This window comes from Mesoplodon bidens (assembly GCF_964165515.1).
Source record: "Mesoplodon bidens genome assembly, chromosome: 3".
Taxonomy (NCBI): Eukaryota; Metazoa; Chordata; class Mammalia; order Artiodactyla; family Ziphiidae; genus Mesoplodon; species Mesoplodon bidens.
In genome coordinates, this window is record NC_138178.1 from 103,867,980 (window position 1) to 103,889,243 (window position 21,264).

At 41.4% G+C, this 21,264-nt stretch overlaps 1 long non-coding RNA gene and 1 pseudogene across 2 annotated transcripts in view; one reads left to right on the plus strand and one right to left on the minus strand.

Moving 5' to 3' along the window:
* The window catches only part of LOC308613786, a 46,622-nt gene extending 25,373 nt beyond the window's left edge, over positions 1–21,249 (minus strand). Inside the window, exons 1-2 of the long non-coding RNA XR_014015316.1 lie at positions 21,046–21,249; positions 19,265–19,531 (exon numbers count right to left, since the gene is read on the minus strand). This is a non-coding gene — a long non-coding RNA (uncharacterized lncRNA). The remainder of the gene's footprint in view (positions 1–19,264; positions 19,532–21,045) is intronic.
* Positions 15,850–17,454, plus strand: LOC308613785 (elongation factor 1-alpha 1-like; annotated as a pseudogene). Its single transcript has 2 exons — positions 15,850–16,506; positions 16,634–17,454. The product of its transcript is annotated as an elongation factor 1-alpha 1-like (transcript).
* Positions 21,250–21,264: the final 15 nt, after the last annotated feature.

Below are 21,264 nucleotides of genomic sequence, written 5' to 3' on the forward strand. Positions count from 1 at the left end.
GGAGCAACTAAGCCCGTGTGCCACAACTACTGAGCCTATGCTCTAGAGCCTGCAAGCCATAGCTACTGAGCCTGTGCACCACAACTACTGAAGCCTGCGTGCCTAGAGCCCGCTCACTGCAATGAAGAGTAGCCCCCACTCGCCACGTCTAGAGAAAGCCTGAGCAGCCACAGGACCAAATGCAGCCAAAAAATAATAAAAAATAAAAAATAAAATTAATTAATTAATTAGGGCTTCCCTGGTGGCGCAGTGGTTGAGAGTCCGCCTGCCGATGCAGGGGACACGGGTTTGTGCCCCGTCTGGGAAGATCCCACATGCTGCAGAGCGGCTGGGCCCGTGAGCCATGGCCGCTGGGCCTGGGCGTCCGGAGCCTGTGCTCCGCAACAGGAGAGGCCACAGCAGTAAGAGGCCCGCGTACTGCAAAAAAAAATAATTAATTAATTAATTAAAAAATAAAATTTAAATAGATAAATAAATTCTACTTAAAAAATAAAAGGAAAGAAAAGAATAGCATTATTGCTTTGCCAGGCAAAGGGGGCCAGAGCAGGCTAATGACCTCAAAGCTGTGTGTCCCAACTTGGAGAAGTTTTATAGTAATGGTTCAAAGAGACATGATCAGCTCATAGATGTTCTTCTGATGGGTTAGTGGTGAGGTAAGTAGGAGTCAGCATCATCAGCCTTCAGGTTCCAACTGGTCTGGGGTCTACATGCTTGTGGGCAGCATACCATCTTTAATCCTTAACTTGTCTCGTCTGGAGGGGGTTTCAGTATCTGCAAAATAGCTGAAAGATATTGTGGTGTGTATCCCTTGATGGGTAACCAGGACCCTGCCCCAAGGCTGCACTATTCTTTCTCTTGACTCTTTGTTTCTCCCTTGTCTTGCACCCCCCTTTCCCTAATTAACAACTGCTTGAATCTGCCCATTGGAACTCAGGGAAGGTCATGGAGGCTGAATGAAGGTAATCAAAGAAATAGAGGGATACAGAAAGGCTTTGTGCGCAGGATCCCCACAGGGCCCTGCTTGGTATCACTATGATCTACTCTACCTAAACCTGGGTGTCCTTCCCCATCACTCCTGTATAGAACCTGTCTTCCTATTTGAGATCTCCTTTGTTACATTCTTCTATAGGTCATCTCCACACCAGTTGACCACCAGACAATTCCTTCTTCCTACCCTCAAACTGTAGCAGACCCGTTTCTTCACCCATCTTATCTTTATACTTTAACAAATGCTCACATAGTTAGAAAACCATGGGGCTTGTCTTTTTTTCATAAATAGTAGATTATTAAAAACCCAGTGATATTATGCCAGTGAAGAGCCACGTTTCCATTTACTCTTTTCCCATTTCCAACCCCTTCAATTGTTACTCTGCTTTGTCTCTTCATATCCTACTCTCTCCACTGTGTTCACTACCCCCATCCCATTTATAGATCTGCTTAAGCCTTTAACCTCTCTTCTTTCTTTCATTCCTTCATCTATTCATCCAAAAAATATTGTTTGGTTGCGTGATATGCAACAGTCACTGACTAGTTGCTGGGCCATAAAGACGAATAAAATACAAAGGAAGTGGAAGGAAGGACAACATAGGTGACAGGGGACAGATGAATAAAGACTCAGAGGTAAAAAAGAGCATGGCATTACAGAAGACCTAGTTTTATTAGAGAGTGAGTATTGAATGAGACACTGCTGCTTCCAAGCAGTCAGGAACCTGCTAGAAGCTACTGCTCACACAGACCTCACAGCCCTGAATCAGCTGGGGAGCACCAGGGCCACTGTGAAAACTCACATACAAGAAGTTCATACATCCATTTACCAACCCTGCCAGAAGAAAATGGGGTAAATGCCTTGGGCTTCTCTTCTGCTTTCCACACTTGCCAAGAGCCCCTCATTGGCAGAACATAAACTACAGCAAGAAGGCTGAAAGCAAAGGAGTCTGGGGAATCCTGTTCCCAGGTTTCCAGACTTCGTGATACAAAGGAGAGCACACAATGGGCGGAAGAGGCACTGACTGCCCAGGGCACCCCTCCTCCAGGCCCTTATTACAGTTTCGTTCTTTCCTCCAGCATACAATGGGATGGATGCTGGATTCTGCATTTATTTCATTCAGTCTCCTATAACAGCTGCTTTGCTATTCCAACCAGGCTGTAACACTCTGAGAAGAAAGTCCACTTGTTTGAATCCTTTCTTTGAATCCCCTCAATGCCTGGCAAGCATATTGCTTCACACATAGAAGATACACAATAGATATATGCAAATAGCTGCAGTGTTGAAACTTGAATTCTGGCCTTCTGGCTCCCAATTCAGAGTTCTACCCAACATCACTCAGTCTTTCTTCATTAACAGGATGTCTTTTTTTTTTAATGGAAGTTAAGTGTTTGAAATTGCTCAGTTCGGTTTTGCTTAGCAGAGAAATTCCTCTAGAGTAAAAAGAACTGAATAGACTACAATGATTGAAAAGTTGTCAGCAGACACTGGGTCAGATTAGTGGAACACTGGTATCTATGAAGAGTAGTTTCAACTTCCCAGTGAGGTAATGATGAAAAAATAAATGGGACTGAAGAAAACTGCAGCTGGACCCAACCAGCTATTTTTGCAGAATAGGTCAACTCAATCTCATCTGTTTCAAACTAATGGAGAAGCAAATGGAGATGGTCTCTCTACAGTTTTAGTAGTAAATAATAAGCTCATGATGTCGATAGGAGAACCAAGACAAGAAAGCTGATTAGATTTGTTATGGAATTTTTTTGTTAAGGATGAATCTGCAGCTTAAGATGATAATAACAATCACACAAGTGCAAAATGATGTTTTTTTGTTTTTGTTTTTTTTATTTTTGGTTGCGTTGGGTCTTCGTTGCTGCGCGCCGGCTTTCTCTAGTTGCAGCCAGCGAGGGCTACTCTTTGTTGTAGTGCGCGGGCTTCTCATTGCCGTGGCTTCTCTTGTTGTGGAGCACAGGCTCTAGGCACACGAGCTTCAGTAGTTGTGGCATGTGGGCTCAGCAGCTGTGGCTCCCGGGTTCTAGTTGTGGCACACGGGCTTAGTTGCTCCGTGGCACGTGGGATCTTCCCAGACCAGGGCTCGAACCTGTGTCCCCTGCATTGGCAGGCAGATTCTTAACCACTGCGCCACCAGGGAAGCCCCCAAACTGACGTTTATTGGGTGCTTCTCATGTGCCAGGCACCACTCTAAAAATTGTGTATGATCTCACTTAAACCTCATGAGAGCCCCATGTGGTACTTTTACAGATGAGAGAACTACAGCACAGAAAAGGTAACTGACATGCCTAAAGACACACATCTAGTAAGTAGTGTCATCAGGATACAAACCCAGGCAGTTTGAGATGATCCTCATGCTTAGCCACTGTTCTATACAGCCAGAAATGTGGCACCTGGGCAGTTATCACTCACTGTTAAAAATTCAGACAACTATGTCAGTAGCTGTTTGAGACTATCAGTAATGACTATATCAAACAAATCATTGTACTTAACATTACTCTGACTCATGAATTCGCTAGTTGCTATTACCTGTTTACATATATGAACCAAAGTGTCTCATATATATAACTTTATAACATTAGATAAATGTCACTTAACTTTTCTGAGTTTTATTCCAGATCATGCAACCCTTATTCTTTCTAGTTTATTAGACAAGATGTGGAAGAGAGTCTGCCAAGGAATTCCAGAAGTTTATTAGCAAATGAACAGGTAACGGAAGTGGTTAGATCAGGTTAGAGCTGAGCAGGATCACACGGCGCTCCTCTGCCCTCCAGAGGCCATTTTGACTCCAGCCTGGGTCAGGGGCCTGGGAGTTTGAAGCTGCTTGAGAGGTCTAGCCTGACCACAGGGCATCTGGGAAGGCCAAGTGGATGCCAAAACCATCCTAAAATGTGCATTCCACTTCAGAATAGATCTGAAAACCTATCTTCCATCCCCTCTCCAACCCAACACAGCCTTTCTATGGCAAGCTCACGCTCTGGGGCAGGAGCACTGATGGGAACCATTCTCACTATAAAACTAAGACTGCAGTTGAGCTCTATCTAAGGCCCAACTGGAGTGGTGATTGTTTATCCTTCCCCACCTGCTCCTGCTGTTTCTCTTTCCCCTATTCTCATTAAATAATGCTTAATCCTGCCAATATTAGTCACTTTAAGTCATTAAATAACCCAGCTCCCTGGGATATTTTAAGGGGCCAAACTCTCAGTGGGTATCAATTCCTGAAGAGAGTTGAATTCTCACTAAGGAGCCAGATCAATAAAACGCTGGCCTGGAGCCTGTGCTCCGCAACGGGAGAGGCCACAACAATGAGAGGCCCACGTACCGCAAAACAAAAACAAAAACAAAAACAAAAAACGCTGGCCTAAGAGTCAAAATAGCAGTATGGCTCTTGCTCTCCCCTCTTCCCTGCACTTCCTTGCCCAACCTTTGAAGGTGGCAGTGTGGCTGCCAAAAAGGCAGCCACAGGGAGAGAACAAACTAAGGCAGATGCTGGCCAAGGAAATGGCATCAGGGCTGAGACTGAGAAGTTGGTAGGACCAAGAAGGCAGCCAGCCAAGTAGGCAGTCTTTGCGGTTGGGAGATTGGTTACATACAGGAAGATTGAGAAATAAGTAAATATATGACAATGAGAGCCGGGTTTATCAGGGCCTGAGGAGGAATTTACACAAATGGAATGGAGGAAGACTAGAAAAAAAACGGAGGTATTGGATTGGAATTAGAGATGTTGGTGTGAACTCATACTTGATGAAATAGAGGACAGATAGATAGATAGACAGATAGAATAGATCATCGGTGGATGCCTATATACATAGTTATTATAAGCATACTAAACACCCAGATCTTGGTTTCTAAATACCATTCTCCACTAAAAGGAATCGGGGGGAAGGGATAAATTAGGAGATTGGGATTGACGTATACATGCTACTAGATATAAAATAAATAACTAATAAGAACCTACTGTGTACTCAATACTCTGTAATGACCTATATGGGAATAGAATCTAAAAAAGAGTGGATATATGTATATGTATAACTGGTTCACTTAGCTGTACAGCTGGAACTAATACAACATTGTAAATCAACTATACACCAATAAAAATTAATTTAAAAATAAAAATAAACAAATAAAAGGAAACAGGGCTCCTTGAAGAAATGGCTGATTCCAGGACCAGGGCATAAAATGAGCTTGGAACATCCTGTTGTAGCAGAAAATAAGGAAGTGCTCAAGAACACTTTGATATGTCCAAAGGATATGGGACTCAGCTTGAGAGGGTTCTCACTAGCCAAAACTGGAACAATCTGATCATCATAATAATGTTATAATAATGATAGTACCAGATCTTAATCCATTGACTAACATAGGAATCCATGAGTCCATACTGATATGAATAAATGAATGAAAGAATGACTGAATAAGAAAGAAGAGGGGACTTCCCTGGTGGTCCAGTGGTTAAGACTCTGTGCTCACAATGCAGGGGTCCTGGGTTCAATCACTGGTCAGGGAACTGGGATCCCAAATACCAAAGAAAAAGAAAAAAAAAAGAAGGGAAAGTGCTTTCTGAGAATTGAATGTCATCTAGTAATGTAGAAGGAATGATGGACGTTAAAAATCACCATGTGGCAGCCATCATATTGGTGGCTGATTCAGGCAAGAGTCATCAATGGATACTAAGATTGGTGACTAAAGTTTGGTGAGGAACAGGATATTGGGATAGTCTTGGACTATCTCCCTACAAAACACTATTAAATTACAAATGGGAAAATGATGACATCACAGTGGAGAAACTTGGCAGTATCAACTTAGCCAGGTGATCTTGGTTAGCCTCATCAGCAATGGGACAGGTTGATATTGGATATCTCCCAATGTGATTCTCTAAGAAGAGCACAGCATCAGTTTGTTTGCTTGTTTGTTTGTTTTGGGGGGGGTGGTACTCCTGATAAGAATGTATGGCCTGAGTCTGGATGTGAGGAAGCATCAGACAAACCCCAATCAACGGTACTAACAGAATGAAACGTGTATACTCTTTAAAACTGTCAACGGTCATGAAAGACATTAACATTAAGGAATATTAAGGAACTATTCTAGGTTACAGGAGATTAAAGAGACATGACAACTAAATGCAACATGATACTGGATTGGATTCTAGACCACAGAAGAGAGGAAGAGAATGGGATAGTTGTCAAAATTTTAACAGGGTCTATGGATTGAATAATAGTGTTGTATCAATGTTGATTTTCTGATTCTGGATGGTTATAGTATGATTATATATGAAAGTGCCCTTATTTGGGGGAAATGCACTGTGGTATTTAACGGACGGGTCATTATGTTTGCAACTTGTTCTCAGAGAATCATCATATACATTAGAGGGAAAGAGAAATATGGTAAAATGTTGAAAATTAGGGAATCTAGGTAAAGAGAATATGGAAGTTTTGTGTACTGTTCTTGCAACTTTTCTCTCAGTTTGAAATTATCTCAAGATAAAATATTTTTAAATGATATGCCATACTGACTAAAATTAAAAAGACGGATAATGCCTAGTGCTACCAAGGGTATGGAAGAATAGGAACTCTCATACATTGTTGTGGGGTTATAAACTGGTACAACTACTTTGGAAAACTGTAAGGCTGTCATAAATATACCCTAAGACTCAGTAATTCTTCTCCTAGGTATACACCCCAAGAGAGATGCTCACATATGTGCACTACACATATAAGAAGGTTTGGCCAGCACTATTTGTAATGGTCAAAAACTAGAAAAAAAAATCTCTATCGGTTATCAATTACTGCAAAACAAATTATGCCAGAAGTTAGCAGCTGACAACATAGACATTAACATCTCACAGATTCTGTGAGTCGGGAATCCAGTGTGGCTTAGCTCTTAGTCTGTCATGATGTTGCTGTCAGATTGTCAACCATTGGGCTGCAGTCATTTCAAGGTTTGCCTGGAGCTGGAGAATCTGCTTCCAAGCTCATTCATCTCTCACCACTTGGACCTCTCCAGAGGGTTGACTCATGACATGACACTGATTTCCCCCAGGTAAGCAAACTAGGAGATAGAACCCACAATGGAAGCCACAGTCTTTTTGCAACCTAATCGCAGAAGTGAAAACCCATCACTTTTGCCGTATTCTATGCATTTGAGACTAGTCACTGGGTCCAGCTCACACTCAGGGAGAGAGGATTACACAATGTGGTGAATAACAGGAGACAAGAATCACTAGGGGCTATCTTAGAGACTGACTACTACACAACCCAAGTGTCCAACAATGTTAGAACAGGTAAATAAATTACGGTCTATTTAAATACAGTGCAATATTAAAGAATAAAAAAGAAACAAATGAATTACAGCTACTTGCATCAGGAAATGACTCTCACAGACAAAATGCTGGGAAAAAATAAACACAAAAAATAATCATATGGTATGATTCTATTTACACAGCATTCAAAAAGAGGCAAAACTAAACCATGATAATAGAAGTCATATAAAGGTTGCCTTTGCAGTGGAAGGATGGAGTAATGACTAGGAAAGGATGCTTCCAGAATGTCGATAATATTTTAGATCCTAACCTGGATCACAATTACATGGGGGGGTTCATTTCATAAAAATGTATCGAGCTGTACACTTTTGGTGTTTGTGCTCTTCTGTATGCTTACTATACTTCAATTAAAGATTTTACTTAAAAAAATTAATCCCCCAAAATTCAGAATTGGGTTTATTTGGTAACTTTTTATTTTGATATCATTTCAAGTTTATAGAAAAGTGCAAGAATCATACAAAGCACTCCAATATCCTTCCCCAGATTCACCAAGTGTTTACATTTTGCCCCATTTGCTTTATTATTCTTTCTGTGTATGTGTATTCATTTTTTTCTGAACCATTTGAAATTAAGTTGCAAATGTCGTACCTATTTGCCCCTAAATATTTCAGTGGGCATTTCCTATGAACAAGGACATTCTCTTATATAATCACAATACAATTATCAAAATCAGGAAATTTAACTTTGATATAATACCATTGTCTAATCTACAGTCCCAAGTAAAATTTCATCAATTGTTCCACAATGTCCTTCCTTTTTTTTTAAAGTGCAGTCTCCAATTCCAGGATTATGTCACATTTAGCTGTCATGTGTCTTTATTCTCCTTTAATATGGAGCAGTTCATCAGTTTTTCATGTCCTTGACTTTTTTGAAGACTACAGGCCAGTTATTTGTAGACAATCCCTCAGTTTGGATTAGTCTGATGTCTCTTCATGATTAGATTCAGATTATGCATTTTTGGCAGGAATGCCAACTTGTCAATGCATCACATCAGAGGTACATGATGCTACTTGGTCTCCTTATTGGTAATATTAATTTTGATTATTTGATTAAGTCAGTGTCTATCAGATTGTGCCACTGCAAAATTACTATTTTTCCCTGTGTAATCACCAGATAATCTTGAGACTATGTAAGTGTCATGTTCCTTAGCAAACTCCCCCACAAATTTTAGCTTCCTTTGATGATTCTTGCCTGAAGCAATTATTAATATGGTGGTTGCCAAATGGTGATTTTCTAATTCCATCATTCCTTCCTCATTAATCACATTTATTAGTTGGTGCTCTGCTGGAAGGAGATTTTTCCCTTCTTTACCTTTTATATATTTATTCATTCATTTGTGTACATCCGTATGGATTCATGGATTATTTTAGTTAGTGGATTACTATGTTATTATTAATTCTGAGGTTCTAACTGTTCTCAATTTGGCTAATAGGAGATCTAGGATAAATTCTTGACCTGACTTACTTATTACTAGGCAAGTGACCTTATACTCTGAAATTCCCTCATACTGAAATAAAAACAGAATGTGAATTTGGACTTCACAATGTACCCAAGTACAACAAATGTATAGGGCAAAGGCAGTACAACGTAAGAGAAGAGGGAAAATTAGAGAAAGGCTATGAACCTTAAGTTGAGAAATCTCCCTAGATTTTATCTTTAAGTTTCAGTAATAAATGGTTAACTCAAAGTAAATGACAACAGCAGGGATGAATGTTAAGTCTCTATTAAAACCTGCCATGTTTGAAATCAGGAAGAAACAGTAGTTAAAGTTCACAGAGAAATAACTTCAGACTTCTTTTTTCTTTGCCGTAAAGGCTCCATTTTCCATCAACTCACCACGCACGGTTCCCTTTTCATTTGGCTGAAGGCTCCGTGTTAAGTATCAACTAACAACAGTAAGAACGAGAAGTTCACCTATAACTTAGCACAATACAAAAAGGAATTGTTTATAAGACCAGGTTATTTTTTCTTATTCTTATCCAGCCTCAATAGGATGATAACTTTTTAAGTAATCACTTTTTTTTTTTTTTTTTTTTTTGCGGTACGCGGGCCTCTCACTGCTGTGGCCTCTCCTGTTGGGGGGCACAGGCTCCGGACACGTAGGTTCAGCAGCCACGGCTCACGGGCCCAGCCGCTCCACGGCATGTGGGATCTTCCCAGACCAGGGCACGAACCCATGTCCCCTGCATCAGCAGGCGGACTCTCAACCACTGCGCCACCAGGGAAGCCCAGTAATCACTTTTTATTTATGGAGAGAAAATTCTTCTCAGACAAAAATGAACTCTATTTTCTACATCTTGAGTAACAAACATAAAATCTCCATGAGGCATTCTACTTTTCAAAATCTAGATTATGTTAAATAACTCCTACATTTAAGAAGAGAGAAAAGCCTGTCAAACAAAGTGGGGCTTTTTCTTACATAGAACACTGAGTTGACAGCAAGCACCTCCAGAACTCTGAAAACGTGACAAGTAAAATCAACACGTATCATTCGGAAATAAAAAGTAAAAATCAGAAGGGAGAGCTTGACCACTGCTCAACAATGGAATTAATATATCTGAGATATTAGAAACTGAAAGATTGAAACTTAGAGGAATAAAGAGAATTGGAAAGGCAAGCTCTGCTCAGGGAAGACACTACATAGGGAGCATTAGTCTCTTATAAGACTGGTTACTTTAACCAGCCTTGAACACAATCAAATATCTAGACCTTCCAAGTGAGGAAGATTTAACATCATTGGACAACATCCTACAAAGCCTATTTGAGCAGCAACCAGCGTTTGGTAACGCCCACTATTCCTTCCTGACCCCTTCAAACTGCAACAGATATGTTGGAAGTTAGGCTCAGTACATTTAGTCATCCAAACTGTTTTGAAAATGTTAGAGCAAAAAGATGAGAAGAAAATCATATGTTGTGCTATGAAAATCAAGAGAAGAGAGTGTTAGATAAAAGGGGGATCAACAGTGTCAAATGCCACAGAGAAGCTAAGACAGGGAGGGATGAGAAAAACCCACTGTGCCTTGTGACTAGGAAGCCAGGACTGCCTTTCGGTGACCAGGTTGAATGACAGGGACAGAGGCTGAAGGAGCAGCAGGATTCAAGTGAGCAGAACTAGAAGTGACTGTGCATTGAGAATGGAGTTTCATTCTTAAACCTGTTAGCACAAGTTCCTGTGCCTCACGCACAGTGAGGCCAAACAAACAGAAACATCAAAGCTTGGAGCAGAGAAAGGTTTACTGCAAGGCCATGCAAGGAGAAGGGTGGCTCATGCCCAAAAAAACCCCGAGCTCCCAGAAGGGTTTTGGCAAAGCATTTTTAAAAGCCAGGTGAGGGAGGGCGGTTGCAGGGTGCGGTTGCAGATTGGCTGATGGTGAGGGAACAGGGTGGTGTCACAGGGGTTAACATTATTAGTCCTTAGGCACCAGGAGGCCTGGGGCTGTGTGCTAAAGGTCATCAAGTAGTTAACATCTTCCATTTGGTGGGGGGGTGGGTTTCACATCTGTAAAACAACTCAGGAAATGTGCATCAAATACTGTTATCTAGGTACTTCAGAGATAAGCTAAACATTGGATATGGGGGAAGGGCCTGTCTGGGGAATGTCCCATAGGCTCCTGCTCTGTTATAAACCTGCAATGATAAAAGGGTTAGAAAAATAGGCTAAAAGTTGCATCAAGGTCAAACAAAGGTTTTTTTTTTGGGGGGGGGGGTGTTCCAGCACAGAGAAAAAAGATTATGTCCACAGGCCAAGGAGAGAAGAGGAAATTAAAGGTGCTTAAGCTAGACAAAAAGAAGATATTTAAGGGAGAAATCTTTGATTCTAGCTGTTATAGCACCCACAAGGACGAAGAGGGAGAAAACAAAGAGGATTGAGAACACAAGGATAGTTCAAACTTAAAAAGAGGAAGTTCAGTTCTTCTAAGATGGGGAGAAAGAAACAGAGTTATTTTGGAATGGATTAAAAGGCTCACCTCACATGGTTCTTTTCTTTGTTAGGAAAGTAGGAGGTAAGGGTCCCTGTCAAAAGAGAAGAAGGTACATGTACTGAGGGGCAACCAGAGGGAACCAAAGGAGAGAAAAGGCTTAGAACAACTGTGAGCAGTAAACTACACACATAATAGACACCTGACACAAAGTAGGCACACAGTGGATGTTTGAATGAGTTGTCAGGAGCAAGACAAGGATGTCCACTCTCACCACTCTTATTCAACATAGTTTTGGAAGTCCTAGCCATAGCAATCAGAGAAGAAAAAGGAATAAAAGGAATACAAATTGGAAAAAAGAAGTAAAAAGGTCACTGTTTGCCAATGATATAATACTATACATAGAAAATCCTAAAGATGCCACCAGCAAACTACTAGAACTAATCAATGAATTTGGTAAGGGTGCAGGATACAAAATTAATGCACAGAAATCTTTGGCATTCCTATACACCAACAACGAAAAGTCAGAAAGAGAATTAAGGAAACACTCCAATTTACCATTGCAACAAAAAGAATAAAATACCTAGGAATAAACCACCTAAGGAGGTAAAAGGCTTGTACTCAGAAAACTATAAAACACTGATGAAAGAAATCAAAGATAACATAAACAGATGGAGAAATATACCATGTTCTTGGATTGGAAGAATCAATATTGTGAAAATGACTATACTACCCAAAGCAATCTACATTGCAATACCTATCAAATTACCAATGGCATTCTTTGCAGAATTAGAACAAAAAATCTTACAATTCGTATGGAAACACAAAAGACCTCAAATATCCAAAGCAATCTTGAGAGAGAAAAACAGAGTTGGAGGAATCAGGCTCCCCAACTTCAAACTATACTACAAAGCTACAGTAATCAAGACAGTATGGTACTGGCACAACAACAGAAATATAGATCAATGGTACAGGATAGAATGCCCAGAGATAAACCCACACACATATGGGCACCTAATTTACGAAAAAGGAGGCAAGAACATACAATGGAGAAAAGACAGCCCTCCAATAAGTGGTGTTGGGAAAACTGGACAGCTACATGTAAAAGAATGAAGTTAGAACACTACCTAACACCATACACAAAAATAAACTCCTGGGGACTTCCCTGGTGGCGCAGTGGTTAAGAATCTGCCTGCCAATGCAGGGGACACAGGTTCGATCCCTGGTCCGGGAAGATCCCACATGCTGCGGAGCAACTAAGCCCCGTGTGCCACAAATATTGAGCCTGTGCTCTAGAGCACGTGAACCACAACTACTGAGCCTACGTGCTGCAACTACTGTTGCTCCACAACAAGAGAAGCCACAGCGATAAGAAGCCGACGCACTGCAATGAAATGTAGCCCCCGCTCACCGCAACTAGAGAAAGCCCGCACACAGCAACGAAGACCCAATGCAGCCAAGAATAAATAAATAAATAGATTAAAAAAAAAAACTCCAAATGGATTAAAGGCTTAAATGTAATACCAGACACTATAAAACTTTTAGAGGAAAACATAGGAAAAACCCTCTTTGACATAAACCACAGCAAGATCTTTTTTGACCCACCTCCTAGAGTAACAGAAATAAAAACAAAAATAAACAAATGGAACTTAATTAAACTTAAAATCTTTTGCACAGCAAAGGACACCAAAAACAAAACAAAAAGACAACCCTCAGAATGGGAGAAAATATTTGCAAATGAAACAACAGACAAAGGATTAATCTCCAAAATATATAAACAGCTCATGGAGCTCAATATCAAAAAAACAAACAATCCAGTTAAAAAATGGGCAGAAGAACTAATAGACATTTCACCAAGCAAGACATACAGATGGCCAAGAGGCACATGAAAAGATGCTCAACATCACTATTAGAGAAATGCAAATCAAAACTACAATGAGGTTATCACCTCATGATGGTCAGAATGGCCATTATCAAAAAAGCTAGAAACAGTAAATGCTGGAAAGGGTGTGGTGAAAAGGGAACCCTCCTACACTGTTGGTGGGAATATAAATTGATACAACCACTATGGAAAACAATATGGAGGTTCCTTAAAAAACTAAAAATAGAACTACCATATGACCCAGCAATCCCACTACTGGGCATATACCCTGAGAAAACCATAATTCAAAAAGAGACATGCAGGGCTTCCCTGGTGGCGCAGTGATTGAGAGTCCGCCTGCCGATGCAGGGGACACGGGTTCGTGCCCCGGTCTGGGAAGATCCCACATGCCGTGGAGCGGCTGGGCCCATGAGCCATGGCCGCTGAGCCTGCGCATCCGGAGCCTGTGCTCCACAACGGGAGAGGCCACAGCAGTGAGAGGCCCGCGTACCGCAAAAAAAAAAAAAAAAATTAAGTTAGGTCTTTTTTTTTTTTAACTTAGGTCTTAATTCAAAACAGAAACAGACTCACAAACATAGAAAACAAACTTATGATTACCAAAGGGGAAAGGAGGGAGAGGGATAAATTAGGAGTTTGAGATTAACAGATACACACAACTATATACAAAATAGATAACCAACAAGGACCTACGTATAGCACAGGGAACTATATTCAATATATTGTAATAACCTATAATAGAATGAATCTGAAAAACAATATATACATATATACACATACATATATATAACTGAATTACTTTGCTGTCTACTTGAAATTAACACAACACTGTAAATCAACTATATTTCAATTTAAAAAAAATAATAATAATTTAGGTATCATTGTTATTTCACCTCTTCTCCCACCTTAGCCACCATATATCTTTCTATTCTACTCACACTTGCCCCACGTTTTGTTTCTCATATTTTCAATAATATACCAATCACATTTTTAAATAGTGCTATAAGGTGAATCGTGTCTCCCCAAAATTTATATGTTGAAATTCTAAACCCCAATATTTCAGAATGTAACTGTATTTGGAGACAAGGTCTTCAAAGAGGCAATTAAACAAAAATGAGGCCTTTAGGATGGGCCTTAATCCAATGTCACCATTGTCTTTAAAAGTAGAGGAAATTTGGACCCAAAGGGAGACACCAGAAACATGTGCAGACAAAAGGACAACCATGGGGCTTCCCTGGTGGCGCAGTGGTTGAGAGTCCACCTGCCGATGCAGGGGACATGGGTTCGTGCCCCGGTCCGGGAAGATCCCACATGCCCCGGAGCAGGTGGGCCCATGAGCCATGGCCACTGAGCCTGCGCGACCAGAGCCTGTGCTCCGCAATGGGAGAGGCCACAACAGTGAGAGGCCCGCGTACCGCAAAAAAAAAAAAAAAGGACAACCATGTAAAGACAGAGAGAAGGTTGCCATCTGCAAGGCAAGGAGAAAGGCCTAAGAAACCAAATCTGCTGACACCTTGATCTTGGACTTCTAGCCTCCCAAATTATGAGAAAATTAATTTCTGCTGTTTAAGTGCCTAGTCTATTGTTACAGCAGCCCCAGTAAGCTAATACAGATAGTATCTAGGAATATAAACAAAATATATAATCATTGCTAGAAGTGTTAAAACTATAGAAAAATGTAAAGATGGAAATAAAAATCACCTATAATTACATCACCTTGAGATTATCCTCATATAAAATGTTTGGTGTATTTTCTTTCAGGCTTTTTTCCTAAGACATGCATTTTTTTTCCACAAAATTAACAGCATAATGTACTTATAGTTTTGCATCTGCTTCTTTTACATAATTATATACACTTTTTACTAAATCATAAACATTTTGCCAACTTGTTATAATTAAAAATATGTTTGAAATGAACACATATTCTATTGAATGAATGTAGCCTAAGCCATTTGCATTTCCCTATTGGTTAAAATGTAGATTGTTTCCAATTTTTGTCATTTTAAATAACACTGTAATGATCATCTTTGAATATCAGTATTTTTTACTATTTTCTTAGGAGAAACTCTTAAACAAAATAGAGTTTCCAGTTTTTACCAACTTAAATAGCACTGTAATGAACATCTATGAATATAACTCTGGTTAATTTCTTAGGATAAAGTCTTTGTAAAGGAATAACAGGGTTAACTCCATTGCAGACCAGTCTTCATACTATCCTCCACAGGCCTGTTGTTTTACTCCCTCTGCCTGGAAGCACCAGCCAAAATCTCATCCACTCTCCTCTTTCATGAATTTTCCGTGACTGTTGTGGCCCATATTAACTTTGCACTCACAGTTAATATGTATTTTGTTACCTAACACTTCATTATATACTCTCTTTAAAACACTTTAAACGGGAAATTCCCTGGTAGCACAGTGGTTAAGAATCTGCCTGCCAATGCAGGGGACACGGGTTCAACCCCTAGTCCGGGAAGATCCCACATGCCCCAGAGCAACTAAGCCTGGGCACCACAACTACTGAGCCTGCACTCTAGAGCCCACAAGCCACACTACTGAGCCCACGCACCACAACTGCTGAAGCCCGCACACCTAGAGCCTGTGCTCCACAACGAGAAGCCACCACAATGAGAAGCCCTCGCACCACAATGAGCAGTAGCCACCACTCGCCACAACTAGAGAAAGCCTGAGTGCAGCAATGAAGACCCAACATAGACAAAAATAATAAATTTTAAAAAACATTGTTGCCATTGGACACATAGATTCAGGCAAGTCTACCACTACTGGCCATCTCATCTACAAATGTGGTGGAATCGACAAAAGAACCATCAAAAATTTTGAGAGAGAGGCTGCTGAGATGGAAAAGGGCTCCTTCAAGTATGTCCAGGTCTTGGATAAACTGAAAGCTGAACGTGAGCGTAGTATCACCATTGATATCTCCCTGTGGAAATTCAAGACCAACAGTACTATGTGACCATCACTGATGCCCCAGGACACAAAGACTTCATCAAAAACATGATTGCAGACACGTCTCAGTGACTGTGCTGTCCCGATCGTTGCTGCTGGTGTTGGTGAATTTGAAGCAGGCATCTCCAAGCATGGGCAGATCTGTGAGCATGCCCTTCTGGCCTACATTCTGGGTGTGAAATAACTAATTGCTGGTGTTAACAAAATGGATTCTATGGAGCCACACTACAGCCAGAAGAGATACAAGGAAATCGTTAAGAAAGCCAGCACCTACATTAAGAAAATTGGCTACAACCCCGACACAATAGCATTTGTGCCAATTTCTAGTTGGAATGATGACAACATGCTGGAGCCAAATGCTAACATGCCTTTGGTTCAAGGGATGGAAAGTCACCTGTAAAGATGGCAATGACAGGGCTTCCCTGGTGGCGCAGTGGTTGAGAGTCCGCGTGCCGATGCAGGGGACACAGGTTCGTGCCCCGGTCCAGGAAGATCCCACATGCCGCGGAGCAGCTAGGCCCGTGTACTGCAAAAAAAAAAAAAAAAGATGGCAACGACAGAGGAACCATGCTGCCTGAAGCTCTGGATTGCATCCTGCTACCAACTCGTCCAACTGACAAGCCCTGCGTCTGCCCCTCCAAGGCATCTATAAAATTGGTGGTATTGGTACTGTCCCCGAGGGTCGAATGAAGACTGGTGTTCTCAAACCTGCCATGGTGGTCACCTTTGCTCCAGTCAATGTTACAACTGAAGTAAAGTCTGTTGAAGTGCATCATGAAGCTTTGAGTGAATCCCTTCCTGGAGACAATGTGGGTTTCAATGTCAAGAACATGTCTGTCAAAGATGTTCATCGTGGCAATGTGGCTGGGGACAGTAGAAATGACCCACCAATGGAAGCAGCTGGCTTCACAGCTCAGGTGATTATCTTGGACCATCCAGGCCAAATCAGTGTTGGATACGCACCTGTGCTGGATTGTCACACCATTCACATTGTTTGCAAGTTTGATGAGCTAAAGAAGATTGATGGTCATTCTGGGAAAAAGCTGGAACTTGGCCCCAAATTCTTGAAATCAGGTGATGCTGCCATCATTTATGTGGTTCCTGGTAAGCCCATGTGTGTTGAGAACTTCTCCGACTATCCTCCTCTGGGCCATTTTGCTATTCATGACATGAGACAGACGGTTGCTGTGGGTGTCATCAAAGCAGTGGACAAGAAGGCAGCTAGAGCTGGCGAGGTCACCAAGTCCTCCCAGAAAGCTCAGAGGCTAAATGAATATTATCCCCAATACCTGCCACTCTAGTCTTAATCAGTGGTGGAAGAACAGTCTCAGAACTGTTTGTCTCAATTGGCCATTTAAGTTTAATAGTAAAAGACTTGTTAATGGTACAGCAGAAATTAACACAACATTGTAAAGCAATTATACTCCAATTTAAAAAAAAGACTGCTTAATGATAACATGCATCATAAAACCTTCAGAAGGAAAGGAGAATGTTTTGTGGACCATTTGTTTTGTGTAGGGCAGTTTTAAGTTATTAGGTTTTAAAATCAGTACATTTTTTCCTCTTTTGAACAATTTTTTAAATTTTTTATTTTATTTTAATATTTATTTATTTATTTAGGCTGTGCTGGGATGCGGGATCTTCATTGCGGCATGTTTAGTTGAAGCATGTGGGATGTTTAGTTGTGGCATGTGGGCTTCTTAGTTGCGGCATGCTAAATTTTTATTTTATATTGGAGAACAGTTGATTAACAATGTTTTTTTTTTGTTTTGTTTTGTTTTTCTTTTTTTTTTTTTCTTTTTGTGGTATGCGGGCCTCTCACTGTTGTGGCCTCTCCCGTTGCGGAGCACAGGCTCCGGACGCGCAGGCCCAGCGGCCACGGCTCACGGGCCCAGCCGCTCCGCGGCATATGGGATCCTCCTAGACCGGGGCACGAACCCGTATCCCCTGCATCGGCAGGCGGACTCTCAACCACTGCGCCACCAGGGAGGCCCAATTAACAATGTTTTGTTTCAGGTGTACAGCAAAGTGATTCAGTTATACATATACATGTATCTGTTCTTTTTCAAATTCTTTTCCCACTTAGGTTATTACAGAACACTGAGCAGTGCTTCCTGTGCTATACAGTAGGTCCTTGTTGGTTATCTATTTTAAATATAGCAGCGTGTATGAAAATCAGTACTTTTTTTTTTTTAATTAATTAATTTATTTATTTATGGCTGTGTTGGGTCTTCGTTTCTGTGCGAGGGCTTTCTCTAGTTGTGGCAAGCGGGGGCCACTCCTCATCGCGGTGCGCGTGCCTCTCACTATCACGGCCTCTCTTGTTGCAGAGCACAGGCTCCAGACGCACAGGCTCAGTAATTGTGGCTCACAGACCCAGTTGCTCTGCGGCATGTGGGATCTTCCCAGACCAGGGCTCGAAACTGTGTCCCCTGCATTGGCAGGCAGATTCTCAACCACTGCGCCACCAGGGAAGCCCCAATCGGTACTTTTTAATGGAAACAATTTGACCAAAAATCTGTCACAGAATTTTGAGTTCCATTAAAACAAAGCTCATGGGGCTTCCCTGGTGGCACAGTGGCTAAGAATCCACCTGCCAACGCAGGGGACACAGGTTCAAGCCCTGGCCCAGGAAGATCCCACATGCCGCAGAGCAACTAAGCCCAAGAGCCACAACTACTGAGCCTGCGCTCTAGAGCCCGCGTGCCACAACTACTGAGCCCACGTGCCACGACTACTGAAGCCCACGTGCCTAGAGCCCGTGCTCTGAAACAAGAGAAGCCACTGCAATGAGAAGCCCGTGCACCGCAACGAAGAGTAGCCCCCGCGCACAGCAATGAAGACCCAATGAAGCCAAAAATAAAAATAAATAATAAAATTTTTAAAAAAAGCTTAATGAGGGGGAAAAAGTGCAAAAGATAGGAGGCTTGTTCCCTGCCTCTAGAAATGTACAATCTAAAAGGGAAAATAGGACCAATTCCCAAGAAAAGGCAATAAAAACACACAGAAATATCAGAAATAAGTGCAAACTAATATAAGCAGATCTCGGTTAGCTTTAATGGTAAGGAGATGCTCTTTTCCCAAGCACAAAAACCTACTGACATAACATTAAAATTTATTTCAGTTATCTACTGCCAAACAACAAAGTACTCCAAAATTCAGTGGCTTAAAACCACAATCATTTTACTTACTTGTATTTTGCAACTTGGGCAGAGCTGAGCAGAGAAAACAGCCTATCTCTCCTCTACATAGATTCACCCAAAGTAACTACAGTAGAAGCTGAAGAATCCACTTCCACGATGGCCTTCTTCACATGGCTGGAGAGCTGGGGGTGACTGCTGGCTGGGAGCTCAACAGGAGCTGTTAGCCAAGGCCTCAGTGCTCTTCCGTGTGGTTAGGTTGGGCTTTTCACAGCATGGAAGTCTGAGAAGTCAAACTTCCAACACAGTGGCATCTCCCTGAATGCAAAAGTAGAAGCTATTGTCTTCTTAAGGCATGGGCCTAAAATGAATTCTAAGGATTAAAGCAAGTCATAGGCCAGCCAAGATTCAAGAGGAGGGAACTATCAGGGGTGCAAAACTGAGAGGAATGATTCATTTGGGGCCACCAGAGTAACAGTCTACCATGTGATAGGTTGTTTGTTTTTTGTTTTTTTTTGCCAAGTGTTCTGTAGCTGTATATTTGTCATTACTTCTAACTGTATTGATTTTTCAAAGTAATCTTTAAAAAGCTTGTTTACAATGGTGTCCAATATATGTGATTAATAGGTCATACCCCTAATTACCACTAAATCTGTATTATATTTCTTTGCCTTCTGTTTTTACCATTCCTGTCAGGTACATTTATAACCAGCCCAAACTAGCAGTGATTGAAATCATTTCAGGCTATTGTATCTTTCCCAAACTATACTTTGCTATTTCAAAAGCATTCTGTAGGGCTTCCCTGGTGGTGCAGTGGTTGAGAGTCCGCCTGCCGATGCAGGCGACACGGGTTCATGCCCCGGTCCAGGAAGATCCTACATGCCGCGGAGCGGCTGGGCCCGTGAGCCATGGCCGCTGAGCCTGCGCGTCCCGAGCCCGTGCTCCACAACGGGAGAGACCACAACAGTGAGAGGCCCCCATACCGGAAAAAAAAAAAAAAAAGCATTCTGTAGTTTGAGAGTCTTCGTAGGGGTTCAAATATACTCAACTCCCACCTTTCTTACTTCTTTTTTCTTTGGAGGAGGGGAACTTCACCTCATGTACCTCTAGAAATGCTATCAGTTTCAAGAACCCAAGCAACAGAGACCTACGAGTCTAGACAAAAAAGACCTTCAATTATCTTACACAACAAAATCTGGAGATAGGTGTTTCCAAGCCTGCTGCAGCAGCTCAATGACATAATCAAGTATTCAGGGGTTTTCTATCTTTCCATACAACCATCTTCAGCATGTTAGCTTTTTTTTTAACTTCTTATTTTATATTGGAGTATAGTTGATTAACAATATTGTTAGTTTCAGGTGTACAGCAAAGTGATTCAGTTATACATATACATTATACATGTATCTATTCTTTTTCAAATTCTTTTCCTATTTAGGCTGTTACATTATACTGAGCAGAATTCCTTGTGCTATACAAGTAGGTCTTTGTTGGTTATCCATTTTAAATATAGCAGTGCGTACACGTCAATCTCAAACTCCCTAACGATCCACCTTTCATCTTTAAAGATTTGTCCCCTCAATATCACAAGATACTCCTCAACCAACCCCTAAGGAAAGAGAAGGGGAAAGATGAAGCCTCCTCTTGAAGCTTTGTCTTCTTATCTGGAAGGAAAATATTTCCTAGAAGCTGCCTTCCCTCAATTTCTGTCAAACTCCAGACCACTCTCAAATTTCACTGGATCTGCGATTACAGTATTATCTAGCAACAAGAATCGAACATCACTGGCCAGGACAACCCCACACCAAGGACAGCCGAGATCGTCTAGAGGGTACCTTTTAGTTTAACAAGTCGCAGGAGAATCACGGATTTTAAATTCAGAAAACTTCCAGGTTTATGCAGCCACTAACGAACGCCTGTGGTGATATGGCTCTGAACTTCAATCTCCCGAAAACACTCTCTGCGCGATCTTGTTAAGGTGGCCCTTTGCAGCTTCTTACCCACTTCAAATATGGTCGTCAAGCTCCAGTCTCCTTTACCTCCTGAGCGTGGCG